Here is a 22,489-nt window from a genome sequence, read left to right as displayed (position 1 = left end):
TCTCCTTAAAAACCCACTCCTACAAAAGACAAAAAACAAAACAGACAAACAAAAACCCGCTTTCTTTTCTTGCTTGTTCGCACTGGCTGTTGCTTTGCAGTCTGCCCCCACCCCGCCCCACCTGCTTGCCCCTCCGGGGTAATACATCATTCTCCTTTGTGCTAAGAATTTGTGTCTGGGTGTGTCCTGTACCGATTCCGGGGAGTCGACCTCCCTTACAACTAACTTGCTATGCCCTTCTGTCCTTGACAGAAGCACACAACTCCTATGATATTTCGCAGAATTCTCTATACAAAGAAATGTACCAAGGAAAGAGCAATCGACCTTTAAAAAAATACAACGGAACTTTAATTTTAGATGATGTAGTGTCTGAGTTGATCAGCTGGGTGTGGGGTCGGCGTGCCCGCGCGTGAACACAGTTCCATCTTTGCTAGCCTTCTCTCTTCTGCCTCTTTCTCCTATAGTTAAGGACTCTGCAGGTTCTACCCAGGTAACCCGTCTCAGGGTCATTGGCGTTAGGGACTTGGGTGTGATTCAGGCATTGAGGACACTCGGGCTGGGTCGGATCGGTATTCTAGCCTTTTTGGAGCTGGGGCGCCCAAGTAGACTGATAATCCATACAGAAAGCCCAGCCGGAGCTCACCCACGAACCTCCTTCCCCCAGGGCCGCCGTGAGCCAGCCAGATCCAGGCCCGGTTCCGCTGCCTTCCTCCGGCGACAGTGGTGTGGGGTTAGAAGGCAGGACCGGGAGCGAGGCCGGCCCAGCACGGCGGCTAAGACGCGACGGACGGCGCCCTCCCTGGCCCGCCGTCCTCCCGGGCAGCAACCCTGGCGCCCGGCCTGACATCCGAGGTGGGTCGGGGCAGACTCGGTGTAGGCCCGGCACGTTCGCCCTCACGTTTCACAGGTGGTCTTGCTCCCCAGCACCCTCGGGCCAACCTTGGTAATGACAATGCTGAAAGTTGCGCCGCGGGACGCCCGGCTAGCTCAGTCGGTAGAGCATGAGACTCTTAATCTCAGGGTCGTGGGTTCGAGCCCCACGTTGGGCGGCTTGTTGTTTTTGTTTGAATTCTGAGATATTGAGCATTGTGAGTAGGATAAGGGTGCTGTTTTCTAAGTCCCTCAACGACATTTTATCTCTCTCTCTCAAACCAGATTGCCGACTTTTGGCTCAGTTCTGCTGACCCCTAGCGAGTTCTGCGGTGCGGGGATGGGCTGCGCGCGACTCGCAGCTCTCCACTCCGGACAGTGAGCGGAAGTGAAGACAGCGGGTGCGTAGGGTTGGCGTCTTTACTATGGGTGCTTGGCAGGAGCGGGGGAATCCTAGTCTCGGCAGGCTGATCTGGGGGGTCCCAGCCCCAGGACTCCAGGACCGCGACGAAGTGGCGACATTGTAGGTGGCTGGCTGGTCTACGGGTGTGATTCCCACCAATAGAGGAGTCTGGATGCAAATCCCGGATGAGCCCAACCTGCCCCGCCCCATCATATTCTGTCCCTCACCAGATGTGGATGCAAGAGCGACACTTAGCTCTGAAACCTCAGGGCTGCACGTCGAGGTTGGTTTTTCAAAGTAGGGGTTGAACGCAGCGCACCCTACATTGCTGAACTATACCCTAGCCACAGGAAGGCAACTTTTAAAAAGGCTTCACGCTCTCTATAGCTGCCCACGGCTGCTTTAGAGTTGAATTACAGCGTTGTACCTACCAAACTACCTTTAATCAGTCTAAGTTGGAGGTTCACATTCAACGACAGAATGTTCAGAGGCTATTAAAACACCAGCCTGGGACTCGGCCCGCAACTTTGGCTCAGGGGTCTAGAGTGTCTTGGAGAGGGAGGCTGGAGCCTGGACCCAGGCTGAAGTGTACCGATGCTTGTAGCTGGTGACAGACGCCTTCCTCTTGGCCGCGCTTCCCTCCGGTCATCTGATGTAGCCCTCCTGGGCTCAGGCCTCCTGGTCCAAACTCAGGTCCTGAGTTCCACCCAGCACCTACAAGTCTGGGTTCCTTTCATTCTATAACATTCTCAACCTTCTTAATGCTGAGACCCTTTAATACACTTCCTCATGTTGTGGTGACTGCAACCACAAAATCATTTTCGTTGCTACTTCATAGCTGTAATTTTGCTAATGTTATGAGTTGTAATGTGAATATCTAATATTTCCGATGGGCTTAGGGCTCGCGACCCACAGGTTGAGAGCCACTGTTTTTGGTGGGCATGCTATTGGCAAGGGCTCTTGTTTTTGTTTGCTATGAAGGGTTTGAAAGTTTACTATGAGCCAGGGTCGTGGGTGTGTGACTCTGCGTATTTAAGTAACATCGGGGGTGGGGATGGATGTGGTGAAGCGGGTTGAGTTGGAGACACAGGCTTTCAAGTCCTTCCATGCAGAAGCAAACAACCCACCCGTTCTGGTGGAAAATGACACATTTCTGTTATATTCCACAGAAATACCCATACAAAGAGAAAGGACAGTTCCCCTTAAAAATTGACAAAGAAACACGATACAATCCGGCCACACGACATAAGCAATAGGCATAAGAAAGAAGATTACGAAGGTTTCAGATGCTGGAGTCATCGGACAGATCATAACACAACCACGCTCACTGTATTTAGAGAACTGAGAACAACCGGGAACATCTGTGAGGCGGAAGTCCTTCCATCTTTTGGACTGAAAAAAAGAAGCAAACGTTTCTGTATTTGAAAACACACAATTGAAACTTAAAAAGTAGACGAGGGTAGGCAGGCACCTGCCACAGAGACGGAGCACTTGCTGGCTTAAGGCCCTGTGTAGGCTTCTAGGGTGTGTGTCCAATCTGTCCTGGTTGAACCAGGATCATCTCCTTGTCCAAGGGTCATTGGACAAGGCCCCTGGGAGTGCAATCCAGGTACTGAGGACTCTTGGGCTGGCTGGAGTCAGTGTTTTTAGCCAGGTTGGAGCCTGCCCTGTGACGTCAAAGAAGGCTCTGCTAACCCAGCTGGAACATAGTTTACCGACCGACTCAAGTCTCCTTAGGGACACCCTGTGCCAGCCAGCTCCCAGGCCATGTGGTCTTTAGACTAAGCCAAAGACCTGAGAAGGTAAGTAAGTCTCCACACTCCAGGGTTCTAGCCCTACCTGCAAGCCACACCTCTCCCATTTAGGTTTCGTTCTGGGGAAACTGGGCTGGGCAAAGCGGAGAAGCCCACGTCGGGGCAGCAACCTGCTGAGTCTTCTAACTGGTGTAGACTCAGACCCGACACAGGTGCCGTCCTAGGTTCAGACGCGCTCCTCCACCGCCAGACCTGTCCGGGTTTGTCCCCCACATCTGGCTGTGTATGTGTTTTCGTGAGGTGAGAGCCGAACGCGCCTAGGTGCGGAACTGGCTGGGGGAAGCTTGTTTTGTGCGGTTACAAGGCGGGAACGAGGAGGCGCCACCTGGAGACAGAGGTGTGAGACCCCCAGGTCGGGAGCTGGGGGGAGAGAAGGGAGCTGGAGCCAGTAAGCCTCCTAGGCAATAGTTTTGTCCTGGGGAAGGCGGTGTGTTGGCCTCAAGGGGAGGCTACACTTCCCAGTCCTGGAGTTCACCCCCACACGCAACGGCATCCCTGCTCTGTGGGGTACTTCAAAGTAGTCCCAGTGTCCATCATAGATTTATTAACTCACTTAATTTCCAGTACCCTCAGGCTACCTTTACTAATTTGTTTATTCAACAGTAGCTTCTCAAGACGCCCGGCTAGCTCAGTCGGTAGAGCATGAGACTCTTAATCTCAGGGTCGTGGGTTCGAGCCCCACGTTGGGCGAAGTGGCATTTTAGCTTGGACTAATAGAATTCAGAGACTACACCGGCGTTCCATTGCTGGCGTTCTGCTTTCTTTCCAAGTTCTTAATCCAAATTCTCTCAGTTCCCATCTCAGCCACAGGAGAGAGAGCAACTCAGACTTTTAGGCCAAAGCTAGAAGCAATGAGCAGTCTGTGGGTCTTCTCTGTCTCGAGAAGCAGGAGAGGGCCACGAGATACCATCTGCTTTTGACCATGCACTTTTGACGTTCTGGATGGAGTGGGCCACTGGGCAATTTTCTCTGCCCTTAAATTACCCCGTCCAGACAAGTTTGAAATTCAGTTCTCTGTAGATCTGTTGAAACCAACCATAGGAGTCTATCACCACCCTTAAAAAAAGCAGATGTTCCTAGTTCTTAAGGCTCGTTGGTCTAGGGGTATGATTCTCGCTTAGGGTGCGAGAGGTCCCGGGTTCAAATCCCGGACGAGCCCTTCCTGTTTTGAACTACTTAGCATATATGCCTATGATCCTGGCCCTGGAGGTGGAGATGCTCAGAATTCAAAGTCAAGCTTGGCTACTTAGAAGGGTTGACTAAACAACAGATAGACAGAAGTCTCTAAAGTACTCAAAGTTGTTCATTTTTTTCTTGTTTGTGGCAGGGTCTCCTGTAACTCAGGCTGGTCCCGAACTTCGCATTTCCGATCTTCCTGCCTCCACTTCTCAAGTGCTGGGCATATAGGCATGTGAATTAATCTGGTTGGAGTCCAGAGCTAGGCAAGCAATCACTGAGCCCATAATTCTAATTTTCAATCAACAAGAATGGCTGGAGGGGGCTGGAGAGATGGCTCAGTGGTTAAGAGCACTGATTGCTCTTCCCGAGGACCGGGATTACAATTCCCAGCACCCACATGGCAGCTTACAACTTTCTGTAGCTCCAGTTCCAGGGCATCCAGCATTTATGGCAAAACACCAATGCACATAAAATAAAAATAGAAAGAAAAAAAAAAGGAATGGCTGGGATTATTAAAACCAACCTGATGCATAAAAATAATGGAGAATGGTGGATTAAAAAAAAAATCAATCCTGGTGTGGTGTCAAAACAAACAAACAAAAACCAAAAACCCAAACAGCCTTGGAAGTGGGTAGGATGGTGCAGGCCTGTGATCCCAGCACCAGGGCGGATGATGGGACAGGAGAACTCAGGACAGCCTGAGCTACATCGTGAAACACTCCTTCCCCTCCCCCTGGAGTTCCAACCAGCCACAGCAGAGAACTTCCACGTCACGACGTAAAGGAATTCTTAGCCAAAAGTAAATGACCACGGGGACCCTGGGGAGGTGCACAGTGTCTCAGAATAATAGTTACTTAGAAGGCATTTGCCAATCCCTCTGCGCCCCCGGGGGATGCAGAGAGAACTGGAGCAGGTGGCTGGGATGCCCTTGAATCTGTGCTGTGCAGATGAGAATGCATAGGAAAACACCTACCTGCCCCACTGCCACTGGTTGCTGTTTCTGAGACGTTTTTTCTCCTGGGAGAGGAGATGTCCTAAGATATTGAGACCCTCAGATATCTATCCAGGGTCTTTGGAGAACAAAATTACATTTCCTGAGTTTATTATCGCTGCATTCTTCAAAAACCTTCAAGGAGTAGGTTCAAGAAGAAAGTGGTAGAGCCCTGACTAGCATGCTGTAGTCTCTGGTTAAATCCTCTGCACTCAACTAAAGCAAAAGAGAAGAGGAAGGAACCTTTTATACCAGGGTCAGAGATGATCCAGTTACTATGAACAAGCCTAACCATCCAAGCATTTGGAAATATAGCTCAACCAAAAGGCTCTTCAGTAAGGTCCGGCTTGATTTACCAATCTGGCATGTACCTGATGACTAGTCCTAGAGTCTGTGTAGCGTTTTTGCCAAAAAAAATTTAGTATGACTTTTATGATTAAAAACAAATTTAGAAGTTCAAGGTCATCCTCAGCTACATGGTGAGTTTTAGGCAGCTTGGGCTATGTTACATAAGACAAAACACAATTAAAGAAATCGGGGTTGGGTACAATCTATAGTAAGACATCTGGCCTGCTAATAAATGCCAGTTTTAAGTGTGACAGTAGTCCGTAAGGGAAAATCTTGCACCAGATCACTGATCTCTAGTCATCAGCAGTCTCTTCTTGGGTCCCAGCATGACCTCTAGAGTCGTCAGAGGTCTGTGCCCTTCTCGGGCAGCTAGCTGGTCTAGCATCTTTCAGGTTCCTGGGGCGCAGCTCCGCGCCCGGAGCTAGCTAGGACCTCAGCTTTGCAGGTCTTAGTCGGAGCTTCCTTTTTCTCTTGCTTTCCGTAAAAACGCAAAGGATTTTAAACTAGCGAAGACTTCGCGCTTCGGATGGGAAGAGTATTCCAAAAACCGCAGGCAGCCTGCTCGCCGCTGCGGAGTCCTGGATGAGGCTCGGCCTCGCAGCTGGACTAGAAAGCGCAAGGCAGATTCCAGTGCAGAGGACGCTGATAGATGGGAGAAGGAGGAAGGCGTCCCTGTAAGGTTCCGGGAGCTGGAGGGCGGCGTGGAGGCGTATCCGAACAGCTCCAGAGTCTGCGGGATTTCACCACTGGGTACACTGCCAGCTACCCTGAACGAAGAGAGCGTTTCCTGAAAACTCCACCAAGAAGTCGCTTCGGGCAGCTCTGGGGGGTTTCGCCTGGCACCCCGATACCCCTGGTGCGCCGGTGCCTGCACAGTGAGGCTCAGGGCCGAATCTTCAAGGTCCTGAACGGCGGCCAAGCTCCGAAGGTGGCGTCCAGCCCCGTGGCTGCACGTGTGAGGATGCGGAGAAGGCTCTGACTTCTGCGTCGGGCCTCAGCCAGGAACTCCCATTTTTTCAGTTCTATCCAAGTCATCACCCCCAGGTGAATGCGGTGTGTCCCGGGCCAGAGTGCTCCGGGAAGGAAGTGCAGGCGTGGGTACCCGCGGAGCGGTGGCTTAAGGTTGCAGGGTCCGGAACGAGCCCAGCCAGAGGGGCTCGGTATTCGAGGGCGCTGGGGCTGGAAGGCTGTAGGGACTCGGGCAAGAAGATGTCCTGGGTAGATAAGTGCCCACACCAGTTACTGAACGACGGTTTAACCACCAGTGAGGAAGTATTCCTTTTAATATTTTTCAAGGGACCTAAGAGCTGTCAGCCCCAGTGGCCTAATGGATAAGGCACTGGCCTCCTAAGCCAGGGATTGTGGGTTCGAGTCCCACCTGGGGTAGTGTGGGGCTACCACCTGCGGCTGGGCAACATTTTGAGCTGCAGAATCAGTTATGGAGGGTGTAGTGTTCTAGGTCAGGTGTGGTCACGCTAGTCTGTAATTGGAAACTCTGTTCTGTCAAGCCCTTTTCATAGCACTGGAATTATGCGCTGCGGAGCAGCCAGCTGTATTTGGGAGTGTCCAGCCTGATAGCTTAAGATGGAAGGCTTTCAGATGTCCAGGAATCTACTTATAAGGTGTTATTGTAGGTGTTGGATAAAAGGAGAGGGAGGAAAAGGAGCACTAATAGGGAAGGAATGAAACACATTTGTATTTGTTTCTTTCTTTTCCTGTGTGTGTGTGTGTGTGTGTGTGTGTGTGTGTGTGTGTGTGTGTTCCTTTATATAGACCAGGCTGGCTTTGATCTCTCCTTCAATTTCAGCCTCCTGAGTACTACCCTTCCTGAGTACTACCCTCACAGGAGTGACCCATCACATGCAACTGGTTTGTTTTATTAATATGATTCAATCCCACAAAGACAATTTAATCTACTTGGATGACGAAACATGGGAGAGATTTTTATAAAACAAGCCCTTCATGCCCCAGTTCCTATCAGCGCTGAAGGCTTTGGGCGGCAGAAAACGGGAGACTAGAAGCTGGTCAAGTAGTCAGGTCAAAGGGAGAAGGGAAGTGAGGTTGCTCCTCTGACAGGTGAGGTTCAAAGGGCCCTTGAAGAATTGGCAGTTGAGGTACAGTGATTAATGACTCTCCCAGAGTCCTGAATGGTCTACTGTTTGAATCTCTGTTTTAGAATGTCGATTTCTGTGACATTTATAGTTCCTTCAGGTGGGAAAAAGTCAGGGGTGTTGGTCTATGATTTGGGCTCCAGCTGATTCTATCTGGTCTGTGATTTAGTGAGCACTCCGGTAGCATAAAGCCCAGAGCCTGTGACTGGAAGGACGGCTATGGTTGAGGGCACCTAGCTGGAGTAAGCACTCCGACATCACCGGGAGCAGAAGAGGGGGATGTCACTGGTGGGCAGAAGCCAGGACAGCTCCTGCAAGGCTTTGATGACAAGTCCAGTTTGGTTTTTATCTTATACTCTAGAACCACAAGGTGGAGTGGGCAAGCAAGCAAGATTTCACAGAAGCATAGGGGCAGTCAGCGGAGTATAAGGAGTATACTCCCTAAATATAGGGAGGGAGTATAAGCAGCGTTTTAGTAAATATTAAAGAAATCAATAAATCAGTATCTAATAATCGGTCTTTCTTTAAACCCGACTTTACTTCACTGTATTCTGGGAAGGGGACTGGTTGCTCAGAGGACGCTGCAGTCCCCAACTGCGTCCTCACCCCCCTCCTCCTTCCTTCCCTCGGACTGAGGAATGCCGGATGGCTCCCAGTGCAGAGAATTCCCCGCAGAAGAACACTTGTGTTCGTGTTCAGGTTTAAACCACAGGACTGAACCTGGAGGAGGAAGGGAACGGAAGCGGAAAGCAGCAAGTGATTCTAAGCTGGAGCCCACTTCTGTTCTCTTACTTCTGATTTCTCATTCTCTCCTCTTCTAGACAGCATCTTAGCATGTAGCTCAACATGGGCTTGGTATTTCTCCCCCTTGCTCTTTCTCTCCCTTTCTTCCTCCTTTCCCCGCATCTGCCCAGGCAGGCTTCAAACCTAATACGTAGTCAAGGATGGCCTCAAACCCTCGATCCTACTTCATCAGCCTCTTATGTGCTGGAATAACAAGTCTGCGCCATCACTTCCCAGCTTGCCTTCTTTCTCTCTCTCTCTCTCTCTCTCTCTATCTCTCTCTCTCTCTCTCTCTCTGTCTTTTGAGACAAGGTTTCACTATGTAGCCTGACTGGTCTGGAATTCACTCTGTAGACCAGGCTGGCCTTGAACACACAGGGATTTCCCCTGCCTCTGTCTCCCCCTATGCTCAGATTAACCTTGCCTTAGCCTCTGCCAGAGCTGGGATTATAGGTGTGAGCTGCCACACCCAGCTTTTCTCTGGTGTTTTAAAAATTTGTTTTGTTAGCTGGGTGTGATGTAATCCCAGCATTTGGGAGACAGAGGCAGGCTGACCTTTATCAGTTCAAAGGCAGCCTGGTGCACATAGTGGGTTCTAAACTAGCCGGGGTTATGTAGTGAGACTGTGTCTCAAAACAAACAAACAAATGCTATTTTGTTAGCTTCTACATCCCTAGTGCAAATCTAAATCTCAGCTCCATCAATTTTTTACTCTTGGCTGCTTCCTATAGGTAATCCTCCCTGTGCCCCCACTTTGGTTTGAAGATCTTTAGCTAGCTACTTCTTCTCATACCAGTGATTTACAGACTCATCACAATGAACACAACATTTTTCTGCATTTCACTTTGGCAGACTGTGTTAGAGTATAATTTGGCTCAGTCAGTGTGTGTTGACTAGTTTTGTCAACTTGACACAAGCTGAAGTCATTTTGGAACCTCAGCTGAGAAAATGCCCCCACCAGATTGGCGTGTGTGTGTGTGTGTGTGTGTGTGTGTGTGTGTGTGTGTGTGTACATTTCCTGCTTGATGGATAATGTGGGAGGGGTTCAGGGTATACGGGCCCTTGTCAGGTTAGAGACCTTTGATAGAAAAAGCTGTTTCTCGATGGGCAGTGGTGGCACACGCCTTTAATCCCAGCACTTGGGAGGCAGAGGCAGGCAGATCTCTGTGAGTTCGAGGCCAGCCTGGTCTACCAAGCTAGATCTAGGAATGGTACAAAGCTACACAGAGAAACCCCGTCTTGAAAAAAGAAAGAAAAAAAGAAAAAGCTGTTTCTCACAATTCCCTCTCTATTTTTCTTTCATTCTTAGCCACCATGTTGACCATTTGAAGTCTCTAGTCACAGTAAATGATTGTTATGACAAGTGATGATATAAACATAAAGTGAGCTCTTCCTAGGGGTGGTCCCTTGACCAAGCAACAGTAACAGAGTCAGGAGGGTTTCCCTCTGACCAGAGATTCTATTCTCTTGACTAGAAGGATTTTTCTCTTAACAGATCTTTATAGTGCTATTTTATTATTCCCCCTGCTCTGAAAAAGAAACCCGGGGTTGGGGATTTAGCTCAGTGGTGGAGCGCTTGCCTAGCAAGTGCAAGGCCCTGGGTTCTGTCCTCAGCTCTGGAAAAAAAAAAAAAAAAGAAAAGGAAAGAAAAAGAAACCCTAGAATTGCCTAGGAACATATCAGAGAGCAGCCCCTCCCCCTATACCTTTGACCTCTGTGGCTTCAGTCTGTGATGAGGCTTCCAAGGGCCCAAGGACATTTTTGGCTTTTATCCAAGGAGAAACTGGTCTCTTTTCTTTGGAATATTTTACCCTAATTTGCTTACCCAATTTTTTGAACTTCCAGTTTTTATCACAACCCCAACAAGGGGTAACCCTAACCGCCATTGTGGAATGGGGCAGTGACAGACCTGGCTTCTTCTAGCTAGATGAGGCCATTGGGCCTGGCAGCAGGCCTACCCAGAAGCACATGGGTGCTTTTATTTGGATACCAGCCAGGTGTCTGGAGGAAGGGAAGTCCTTGGCTGGAACCCGGATAGAAATGGGAGAGCTAATAGCATTACAAGGCTTGGCAGGAAGGCAGGAGAATAGAACAGAGGACATTTTTTTTTCTTTCGGTTTTTCAAGACAGGGTTTCTATGTGTGGTTTTGGTGCCTGTCCTGGAACTCGCTCTGTAGACCAGGCTGGCCTTGAACTCACAGAGATCTGCCTGGCTCTGCCTCCCAAATATTGGGATTAAAGGCGTGTGCTGCCACTGCCCCTCTAGAGGACATTTTCTTAAAGGTCCAAATCAAAATCCATTAGAATCTCTTTTAGAGATTGAGCCTCCAGGCCAGCTGGTCTACAGAGTGAGTTCCGGGATGGCCAGGTCTACACAGGGAAACCCTGTCTCAAGATTACAGTCTCCATCTTAGATGCCTCTTTTTTCTTTGGCCTCTAAGGCTGGTTTCCAGAGTGATGAGCCCAGAATTTGCTTTCAGGCTCCTAGACAGCTGTTGGCATGTCTAGATCAGAAGTCCCTCTCAGATGGCTCTAGATAGGAAGAGAATTGAAACTTTTAGGTAGAGCAGTAGTGGACCTGTCTCCTTAGCTTTAGGTATGTGTAGCAGAGATCTAGGGTCTGAAGTCTCCTACCCAGGCAGCATTTCCTTTCTTTGTTCTTTTTTCATTTTTTAAGACAAGGTTTCTCTGGGTAGCCCTGGCTGTCCTGGAACTCTATCTGTAGCCCAGGCTGGCCTCAGTCTCACAGAAATCTACTTATCTCTACCTCCTGAGTGCTGGGATTAAAGGTGTGTACTACCTCTGCCTGGCTATTTTTCTTATCAAGAAGAAAAAAAAATGAGTGATAAATTTGTATGGATGACATCACGTATGGGTTTAAATCTAATGTCCAGGAAGTGAGATCTTTGAACTCACTGTTAAAGAAACACACCCCTCATTTTAGTTCTTGGTTACACTTTCTTGTGGGATATTTAAGACCATGCAGGTGACCAGAATCAATACTTTCTTTTAACAGTTAAGATCAGTCCTCAGGGGTCACTTTAGTTTAGAGGAATCTGTGGCTTTTCCGGCTTCCCATTACCACTTCCACCATGGAGGTCTGTAATCATCTCTGTGGTCTAATGTAAAAATGCATTGGCCTCATCACTTGGCGGTAGAGCCATGCTGTAGTCTCTTAGTCTCCTCTGGGCGCCAAGCCTGTGGCTGGGCTGTAAGGCAGGAAATTAAGGAGGTGCAGTAATCCCCTGGGTGCTCAGGTGGATTACAGGTGCTGACAGTTTGATTTGTCCAACGTGTGATAACCAAGACAGCAGTGAAGTCACATGGTTAGGGCCATCTTGATGATGTCACTAACCAGTTCACCAACCAATTCACTTGGTTGTCTCCATCTTGATAAGGTCACCAGCCAAGATGGTGAGAACACAAATATAGTTACTTTTTGCTTATTGTGAGTGCAGCTCTATGCTAAAATTAGCCAAAAGGACACGAGTCTCTCTGGGTCCATGTCTCACAGACTAGATGTGGACAGTCACTCTTCTGTTAATTAATTAATTAAATTAATTAAAGGCACTGAGTTAGGTTGGCCTGAGTGTAGGAGAAGATAGCATATGTAGCCTAGGCATGTGGATCTGGAAAAGAAAAAAAGACAGAGGACTGACCCCAAGGAAAGGGAGCCCATATGTTTTAGCACACATTGTAGCCGTGAACTTCAAGCAGTGTCACCCAGAGCCTGTTTTGACCTCCCTGCAAGTTTCACAGGCAGGGGAACCCCGAAAGGAGAGGGAGTGTAGGTGTGCCCAGTGCCTGTAGGTGGTGGGGTTGCACTGGGAGCACATGGATGGGCTGGGAAGGCAACCGTGACCTTGGCACCATTTTCTCTCGCTTAGGCTGAAGTCAGACAGATTTGTGAATACAGAGTGGAGTCGAGGAGCCTCTGAGCCAACCAGAGCAGTAGTCATTCCCTGTCTGGGGAATTTATTTCTTGAGAACTTTTTAAAAAACTTAATTGTTTTCCATCCTGGCTTTATGAGAGTTAACCTACCAGACTCGAATCCCTACCTGATAGAGGTTTCTGGCACTTTGATAACCAACCAGAATCTAAGCATCTAGTAATGGAGGCTTCTTGTACTCTAAGTTTGAATGCTTCATACATCTCTAACCAATTCCCTCGTGGGACAGTGCCCTTTGTTAGGCACTTAGCATTCGGAAGTCACCAAGGACACCTATGGAGTTATGGATCAGGACTCCATGCTCACTTCATGTCTATGACATGTCTCACTCATTCTCTTAGTCAACCTCTGGGATGGCCCAGCCACCGAGGAGTGCTGGGCCATTCTTTGCATTTCCTTTTGCATGGTCTTGTGTACGGGAGCTTTCCGGTTTCTAAGGCATTTTCTTGGGGCTTCTCACATTCCTGAGAAACTTTCTGTCCTGGAACTGTTATGGATCCAAAAGAATACCGTTCACCTGAGATCATGGAGGCCACCACAATGGGGGTGGGGCACTCTTCCCCTAAAGGAGGGGATCTAAACACTCTCTCAGATGGGTTTGAAATCCTGGATGAGCCCCACAATTGTTAGCAAAATAAATCTTGATGTTGCACAAAGGAACACACTAAAAAAGAGAAAGTAACTTGGCAAAGCAATTTCTTTTGGTAAAAAGGGTGCACTAGAAACCAAATAGGGATATTACGCTTATTTGCCAAGACAGCCTTCGTCTTCTATCCCTGATGTAGCGGGTGACTGTGTCTCATCCCATTGGTTGTAGCTCAACTTTACAGTCTAATGCAATTGGCTAATTGAGACAAAGTAGAAGGGGGAGGTTCAGGAACTATGGGATCTTATTGGGCTAAATAAATACCTTTAATAGAAAAAAAAATTGTTTCTCTCAGGCATGCCCAAGAGGCATGTCTTCCTAGTGATTCTAGATCTAGCTCATTAAGTTCACAACTGAGATGAACTGTCTTAAGATCAAAACTGTAGGAGGACACATTTGGTCCATGATCTAGGATGGCCACAATCACAATGTCCCACACTTCCATCGAGAATGGTTGGTTCAGGTTTACACTTGTGCTGGGGTAGGGGGGGGGGGGGGAGGGTGGGCAACTCAAGGTGAAGAGAAGCTATATGTATGTTGTCACTATTGGTCTGGGGGGTGTCACTGTTGGTTTGGGGTGTCACTGTTGATCTGGGAGGGGTCATTGTTGGTCTGGGAGAGGTCATTGTTGGTCTGGGAGAGGTCATTGTTGGTTTGGGGGGTCACTGTTGGTCTGGGAGGGGTCATTGTTGGTCTGGGAGAGGTCATTGTTGGTTTGGGAGGGGTCACTGTTGGTCTGGGAAGGGTCACTGTTAGTCTTTGAGAGGTCATTGTTGGTCTGGGAGGGGTTATTGTTAATCTGGGAGGGGTCACTATTAGTCTGGGAGGGATCATTGTTGGTTTGGGGGGTCATTGTTAGTCTGGGAGGGATCATTGTTGGTTTGGAGAGTCACTGTTAGTCTGGGAGGGGTCATTGTTGGTTTGGGGGAATCATTGTTGGTTTGGGGGGTCATTGTTAGTCTGGGAGGGATCATTGTTGGTTTGGAAGGGTCACTGTTGGTCTGGGAGGGGTTGTTGTTGGTTTGGGGAGCCACTGTTGGTCTGAGGGGGTCACTGTTGATCTGGGGGGTTACTGTTAGTCTGGAAGGGGTCACTGTTGGTATAGGGGGTCACTGTTAGTCTGTGAGGTCACCGTTGGTCTGGGGGGGTCACTGTTGTTCTGGGAAGGTGTGATTTTGGAGTTATTGGTAGATAATGTTATATGGCAAGAGAAAGTCTAAAAATTGAAGTTGAATAGAAGCTGTTGTAATGAAGCTATTTCTTCTGGGCCTGACAAGACCTTTGGCCAGATTTGACAAGACTTAGAACAGATTGCTATGGAGATGACAGAATACTTTGTCCCTGCTGACATGGCAACCAAACAGCGAAAGAGTGCAGTGATAGGTAGGCAATGGCAATGATAATGGGGCTGTTAGCATTCCCTCATGAAAAGGATATTATCTGACTCTTGTCTGAGCCTTATCCACCCTGTCCTGTCATAACACCATCCTCCAACTACATCCGCTACCGGCAGTAGGAAGTTGGTCGGAGTTGGGACTCCAGTGGTACAGCTTTTGTGAATTGTTGTCATGCTGGGGTGGGGCTTGTCAGTGATGGAGCTGCTTTCCAGTCACCCAAGCTTCTGTAATCCCTCACTCATGCTCCTCTAAGTGACCTCTCACCCAAGCTCCCCTAAGCCCTACCCATGCTCCTGTGAGTACCCCTCACCTGTCTCCTGTGAACCTCATTCACGTTCCTGTAAGTAATCACTCAGCAGCAATCCTATAAATGACGTCATTGGCTCACCACAAAGGCTCTGGATGGAATACTCCCTTTGTTGATGCCCTATCTGTAGGGTGAAAAGGGCCAAGGAAAAGTACCCTGACCCTGACTTGACCCCAGGACCAGGGCTTGAAATCCCACCAATCCCTGAGCTTGCTCCATAGTCAGGCTACAGAATCCCACCAATCCCTGAGCTCAAAATCCCACCAATCTCTCAGTCCTGAGGTCCCTGAGCTTGAAATGCCACCAATCCCTGAGCATGCCCTAGAATCAGATCACAAAAATTTACCAATGCCAGGCCACCCTGGAAAGCTCCAATCCCCTCCCCCCAAGAAACCCTATATAAGCCCTGTACTCAGTTCAGCTGCTGCTTCTCACCCCAGAGGCAGCCGCCCTCCTGGATCCCCTCCCCAATCCCTGGGGCAACCTCCTGTAGGAGAGCAGAGTTGTTCCACTTCATGGGACTTTGCTGGGGAAACCCTCCGCTGCTGGGGCAGAGTTGTTTCATTGGGGACACCTTTCCCTGGAGCAGGGCTGTAAGCTGCTGTGCTTACAGTGACTTTGTGGTCCTCCTTGGCTCCCGACTGCCAGGATCCCTCTACATCCAAGCTGTAATTCTCACACTATCTGTATTGAAGAGACATTTCTTTACTTCTCCCCAGAAAAAGTCACACAACAGAAACAAAGTGAGGAGGAAATTCATTGTTGTGAAATCATCACCGGGGTCCTGAATTTAGTAATATCTGAAAACACAGACTTCCTAAAAAGACAGTTTGAACTTTGCAGTTCCATCCATCAGTAGATCCTGTTTCTCTTTAGGCTGATTAAAGTTTGTTTTCTATTTCTTTCAAATAACACATTTACTAATTCATGACTATTCTCTTTTGGACTTTTTTTTATAATTAGCTTTGTGTATTATTTGTTTTATTTTGATGGGGGGGGACTATTTTTGGAGATAGGATGGTCAGAACTTGTCTATTAGCGTCTGATGAGGCTCATTATAACCCTGAGGTTTTAGTTTTGAGATATCTGTAGTAGCTGAGTGTTAATTAAGACACATGAATAAAGAGTTTGGGTAATAAATAACTCAGGGCAGATTAGAATAGCATACTTTTTGTGCTAGTTACTTTTGTGTCCCTAGAGCGGGACTATCTAACAGAAAAACTTCAATTTGTTTTTGGCTTATAGTCTGGAGCTGTCAGCCTGTGGTTGCCTGCCCGAGTGTGCTTGGGAAGAGCTTGTGAGTGGGAGTGGGAATTAGGAGTGTGTTTCCACCTCATGACAGAGAGGACACAGAGTGAGGGCAGACAGGCGCTTGAGGCAAGGTACAGTCCAGAAGGACAGGGCAGCAACCAGACCTGCAGCTTCCAGTTTCCCTAAATAGGGACATTAACGAGACACAAAGCCTCAAAACATAAACTTTTGAGGACAATTGCATTCTAACCTTAAGTTTCCAAAAGACATAATCTCAAGGATTCAGGTGACACTTCTGAATCAGAGCGTGTGGTTATTTTTATGGACAGTTAGTGGTATTAATCCAGGAAAGGGAACTTCACAATGTGTAAGATCAGATGCTTTATGGTAACCTTACATTCCTTTAAAGCACCTATAGATAAAAAGTGTGTGTGTGTGTGTGTGTGTGTGTGTGTGTGTGTGTGTGTAGACAGGGTCTCATTTGACTAAGGTTGGCCCAACGGTGTAGCTGAGGCTGGCTTTGAACTCCAAATTCTCCTGCCTTTACCTCCCAAGTGTTGAGTTTACAGGATGTTCCACCATGCCTGGCTTGTAGAGAAAATTCTTTTTTTATTAATTAAAAAACAATTTTTATGTGTATGAGTGTATTGTCTAGCTGCATGTCTGTGTACCACAAGCAAGCTTGGTACCAGCAGAGCTCACAAAAGAACATCAGATCCCCTGGAACTAGAGTTATGCATGGGTTTGAGCCACCATATTTGAGCCACCAGAAATTAAATCTGGGGCCTCTACAAGAGCAGGAAATGTTCTTAACTACTGAGCCATCTCTCCAACCCTGAGAAAAATTCTTGAAGAAGGTTACCCATGGGACACAAGAATTCTCTTTTACTTTTATTAAAATCTACATCCTAGCAGTTTGTATTTTTGATTGTGAGCTTAGCCTTCAACGGCTGAGCCATCTCTGCAGCCCTCTATCAGTTTGTAAATAGACTCAGCAATGGTTTCTATTTCTTATTCCCTCTAAAATGAACAAAACAAAACAAAACGGTAGTCTTGTCCCATGGCCCTTTGTGAAAATGGCTGTCAGCATATGACGGAGCATGCGCACACAGCATTGATCTCCAGACAGTGTCTGCCCAGGGCACGATGACCAGGCAGAGGGATGCAAATGTGATTTAGTACATGGCCTCTGCCTGGGGGACAAGGGCTCTGAGGAGGTCAAGAGTCGTGAGATATTTAATATCAATTGTTTCAGCTGGTCATGTGTCACAGCCCCTTGAGGTGGCTTACTTCCTTGCTCAATGGGGGGTAAAGTTTGTGACTCTAAGGAAGGGGGTCAGTTGCTTTCCCAAAGTCATATAACAGGCAGCAGTAGATTAGGAAGTGTGCACAGCTCTGTGAAATTCAGAAGCCTAGTAACTTTCTACTTTATTTTATTTGTATTCTTTTGGGGACATGGTCTCACTATGTATCCTTGACTGGCCTGAACTAACTATGGAAATCCACCTGCCTCTGCCTCCCAGGTGCTGGAATTAAAGGTGTATGCCATCATATCTGGCTCTCTTTTTAAAAACTTTAAAAAAATTACATTGTGTGTGTCTTGGTTCCATTTCTATTGCTGGGAAGAGACACCATGACCAAGACAACTTGCAAAAGAAAGCATTTAATTGGGACGTTGCTTATAATGTCAGAGGGTAAGTCCAAACCATCATGGTGGGAAGCATGGCAGCAGGTGGGTAGGCGTGGCACTGGAGCAGTAGCTGAGAGCTTACATCTGATCCATAAGTTGGAGGTGGAGGGCAAGAGACTGAATCTAGTGTGGGCTTTTGAAACCTCAAAACCTACCCCTGGTGACACACCTCCTCCAACAAGGCCACACCTCCTAAATCCTTCTTAAACAGTCCACCAACTGGGAAGCAAACATTCAAATAGGGGCCATTCTCACTCAAACCAACACGTGTGTGTGTGTGTGTGTGTGTGTGTGTGTGTGTGTGTGTGTGCGCGCGTGCGTGTGTGTGCTCTCTCACACTTGCATGAGCCCACAAGCAAGCCACAGTGCATATGTGGATATCAGAGAACAACCAGCTAGAGCCAGTTGGACCATGTGGGTCTTGGGGGATCAGGTGAGGTCATCATGCTTGGTGGTTAGTGCCTTTACCTGAGCCATCTCATCAGCTCTTGAAGGTCAGTCTCTTGATTCTTATATGGCTTCACATTTCTCAATAATGACATTAACTCGAACTAGGTGGGTAAAGGAGAAAATACTGGATTCTGAGGTTTTCTGTAGCAGAAGGGTATTGCCTGTAATCACCCTCAATATTCTACCATTTTCAGCGTTGTTTAAGTCCAGAGGCAGAAACTCAGTGTTGGACCCCAAAGAGCCCAAGAAGGAGAAAGGACAAATTGCTTGTCTCTAACGAGGCTCTCAGGGACTATGGCCCTAGTGGCCATGGAAGCTCCTCTGAAGAGCTTGTCTTGTGACTCCTTCAGATGGCCTTCTGGTTCTGAGGGCTGAGCCCAGGCTCCAGAGCCTCCTGTGTACAGCCCAACAACACCAATGACACTTCCCCCACCCTTAGACCAACAACTTCCGGCCAAGTAAAAAAAATGATGCAAGCCCGACACTTCTGGTGACATCGAGGACTGCCATCTGCTCTCAGTCAGGTCAGTAGGACTTTATATTGCATATGGGAGATGGAACCTTCCAGGGACACCCTTAGTTAACAGTCCTGAGGTCACTGACCATTCTTTGTAATCACCCATTCTTTATAATCACCCATTCTTTATAATCACCCATTCTAACCAGCATCTGTCTTGCCAGTTCTGGGATCCTGACTGTAGAGAGTCTAGGTTGGCCAAGTTTCTGCCCAGACCTCTGATTCATCCTTTCTGCTTTAATCCAACAAGATCAGCTCAGCGCACCTAGGCAGGGAGTCCTGGTTTAGGACTTGGAGGTGAGCTCTGTAGACCCGAGGCTAGAGAGCAGCACAATGTGATTACCAGTCTGGGAGTGGTTTTGGATGAGGCTAATTTGGTCCGCAGAGCAAACAGGAATTTGTGATTTGTTCAGATTAGAGAGGATGGAGAGCCCACGTTTCCTCCAAAGCAACATTATTAATCATACTGGTAATGTCGATAATACTGGAAATTAAATACTTGCAACCTGTTAGCATCTATGGCAACCACTCTGTTTGGGTATGTGTGATTTTGTGTTTTTATATTTTATTGTTAATATAGATTAATTGTATAAAATATGGTTTAATTGTGGCAGTCTTACACATGTATAAAATATACTTTGATCACATGTAATTAATCTCATCTTTTACTGACTTTTTCGTCCCCTCTGGTGTCACTGTCCCTTGAAGCAGGTTCCCTTCTACTTTACTTTTTTATTATTATTATGCATTAATTATTAAAAATAATGTTATTAATTAAAATTTAAAAACAGATACAATCTCTCTCTATAGCTCTGGCTGTCCTAGAACTCACTCTGTGGAGCAGGCTGGCCTCAAACTCACAGAGATCTGTCTGTCTCTTCCTCTGGATTAGTGAGATTATAGGTGTGTGCCACCATGCCTGATCTTGTTTTGTTTTTTTTTAACCTAGATTTCCCATTTGAAAAGAGATGTAGCCATGTGGTAGGAAGCAGAGGCAGGCAGATCTCCATGAGTTTGAGGCCAGCGTGGCCTACAGAGCAGGTTCCAGGACAGTCAGGGCTACACAGAGAAACCCTGTCTGGAAAGACAAAAACAAAAACAAACCCCAAACCCAAAATAACAAACAAATAGAAATGTAGTTTTTTTTGTTTTTGTTTTTCCTTATTCTTATTTTTTAATAAAATACCACAATGTATATACACACCATAATTTTTTGTCCACTAATCCATTGATAGACATCTAAATAAAATTGCTTGTATCTTAGTCTGTCCTCAGACTACTATGTAACTGATGACCTTGAACTCTTGACCCTCCTGCCTCCACATCCTGCATTCTGGGATCCCAGGCATATACTACCACACCCTCCCTCCTAACTCGGCTAGATTCCTTATGTCTGTAAATTTTCTTTCTTTTCTTTCCTTTCTTTTTTTTTTCTTTCTTTTTTTTTTTCTTTTCTTTTTTTGAGACATGGTTTCTCTATTGTAACCCTGTAGGCTCTCCTGGAACTTGCTCTGTAGATCAAGTTGGCCCTGAACTCAGTGATGTGCCTGCCTCTGCCCCCCAAGTGTTGAGATTAAAAGTGTGCACTACCACCACCAGGCTATGTCTGTAATTTCTTAAAAATCACACTTTTATTTTATTTTCTGGTGACTGGAAAGATGGCTCAGTGGTTAAGAGCACTGGCTGCTCTTCCAGAAGACCCAGCACCCATACGGCAGCTCGTAACTGTCTATAACTCCAGTTCTAGGGAATCTGACACCTTCACACAGACATTCATGCAGGCAAAAAAACCCAATGCACATAAAATAAAAATAATTTAAAAAATTATACTTTAAAAACCATTAGGTGGTCAGGCATTGTGGTCATGTCATCCATGACCTTGGGAGGCAAGGTCAAGAGGATTCTAAGTTTTTTGTTTTTGAGTTTCACTCAGGACAACTCAAAAACAAAAAAACTACATTTCTACTTTGAGGGGAGACCCTCAAAGATCAAAAAGGGAAATAATAATGATAGAAAGTTCAATCAGCACATATTGCTAACTAGGAACTTACTGTCATAATCTGCCCAGCATCCTTCCTGAGATGCACAACCCATGCACACAACCATACACACACAACCCATACACACACAACCCATACACACAACCCATACACACACAACCCATACACACACAACCCATGCACACACAACCCATACACATACAACCCATGCATACACAATCTATACACACACAACCCATACACAAAGTAGCCATACATACACAACCCATGGACACACAACCCATACACACACAACCCATACACACGCTAGCTCACGGTGCTGAAGAAGAAATGAGACCACTGCAGGGCGCAAAGTGCTCACATTCCGCTAACTTCTCTGACCTATTTCTCTGTAATTTTAGTTGTCCTGTCTTCACCAGTAACTCCCAAGTTTCATTATTTAATCATCTTTGCCTGCTCTTAGTCCAATGAGAGGCACCAACCAGTCGAGCGTCTCCCAGTTCCTCCTCCTGGGACTCTCCAGGCAGCCCCAGCCGCAGCAGGTTCCTCTTCCTGCTCTTCCTCATCATGTACCTGGCCACTGTCCTGGGAAACCTGCTCATCATCCTGGCCATCGGCACAGACTCCCGCCTGCACACCCCCATGTACTTCTTCCTCAGCAACCTGTCCTTTGTGGATGTCTGCTTCTCCTCCACCACTGTCCCCAAGGTGCTGGCCAACCATATACTCGGGAGTCAGGCCATATCCTTCTCTGGATGTCTCACACAGATGTATTTCCTTTTCATGTTTGTGGATATGGACAATTTCCTGCTGGCTGTGATGGCCTATGACCGGTATGTGGCCATATGTCACCCTTTACACTACACAACAAAGATGACCCATCAACTCTGTGTCCTGATGGTGGTTGGATCATGGGTGGTAGCCAATCTGAATGTCCTATTACACACCCTGCTCATGGCTAGACTCTCATTCTGTGCAGACAACACCATCCCCCACTTCTTCTGTGATATCACTCCCCTCCTGAAACTCTCCTGCTCAGACACACACCTCAATGAGCTGATGATTCTTACGGAGGGAGCTGTGATCATGGTCACCCCATTTGTCTGCATCCTGGTCTCCTACACCCGCATCACCTCTGCTGTCCTGAGAGTCTCATCCCCAAGGGGCAGATGGAAAGCCTTCTCCACCTGCAGCTCCCACCTGGCTGTGGTCAGCCTCTTCTATGGCACCATCATCGCTGTGTATTTCAACCCCTTATCTGCACACTCATCTGAGAGTGACACGGCAGCCACCGTGCTGTACACAGTGGTGACCCCCATGCTGAACCCTTTCATCTACAGCCTGAGGAACAGGGACCTGCAAGGGGCTCTGCGCAAAGTGGTCCAGAGAAGGACTTCTGTTTAATGAGACTGATCCTCGTTCCCTATCATGTTTCCGAGTTGAGCACAATTCAGCAACTGGACTGTGTTAGGCTCAGTCAAAAACAATTGTTTCTTGCTTGTTTCATTCACCAGATGCATGAATGTATTTACCAAATAATGGACTTGGTATTGCTTTTTTTTTTTCTTCTGGGTTTTTAGGCATGGAACCCAGGGCTTGCACATGCTAGGTCAGAGCTCTACCACTGAAATACATTCTGTAACATTCATACTAAACTTTAAAATTATTTTGTGTGCCAGTCAACTTGTTACTTTTTGTCTGTCTCTCTATGCTTCATGTTCATATGTTTGGTATATGTTTGTGAATGTGTGAAGTGAGGACAGAGGTCAATCTTGGATGCCA

At 47.3% G+C, this 22,489-nt stretch overlaps 4 non-coding genes and 1 pseudogene across 4 annotated transcripts; all 5 read left to right on the top strand.

Annotated features, from left to right (window-relative positions):
• Positions 1–976: 976 nt before the first annotated feature.
• On the top strand, positions 977–1,049 carry Trnak-cuu. The gene has a single exon. It is a non-coding gene; the product is annotated as a tRNA-Lys (tRNA).
• A 2,655-nt stretch (positions 1,050–3,704) lies between these two features.
• Positions 3,705–3,777, top strand: Trnak-cuu. The gene has a single exon. It is a non-coding gene; the product is annotated as a tRNA-Lys (tRNA).
• Positions 3,778–4,174: 397 nt separating this feature from the next.
• Positions 4,175–4,246, top strand: Trnap-agg. The gene has a single exon. It is a non-coding gene; the product is annotated as a tRNA-Pro (tRNA).
• Positions 4,247–6,015: 1,769 nt separating this feature from the next.
• LOC118588364 lies at positions 6,016–22,213 on the top strand (annotated as a pseudogene).
• Positions 6,919–6,991, top strand: Trnar-ccu. Its single transcript has one exon. It is a non-coding gene; the product is annotated as a tRNA-Arg (tRNA).
• Positions 22,214–22,489: the final 276 nt, after the last annotated feature.

Source organism: Onychomys torridus, chromosome 8 (assembly GCF_903995425.1).
Source record: "Onychomys torridus chromosome 8, mOncTor1.1, whole genome shotgun sequence".
Taxonomy (NCBI): domain Eukaryota; kingdom Metazoa; phylum Chordata; class Mammalia; order Rodentia; family Cricetidae; genus Onychomys; species Onychomys torridus.
The sequence above is the reverse complement of the archived record's forward strand: the minus strand, read 5'-3'. Positions and strand labels throughout refer to the sequence as shown.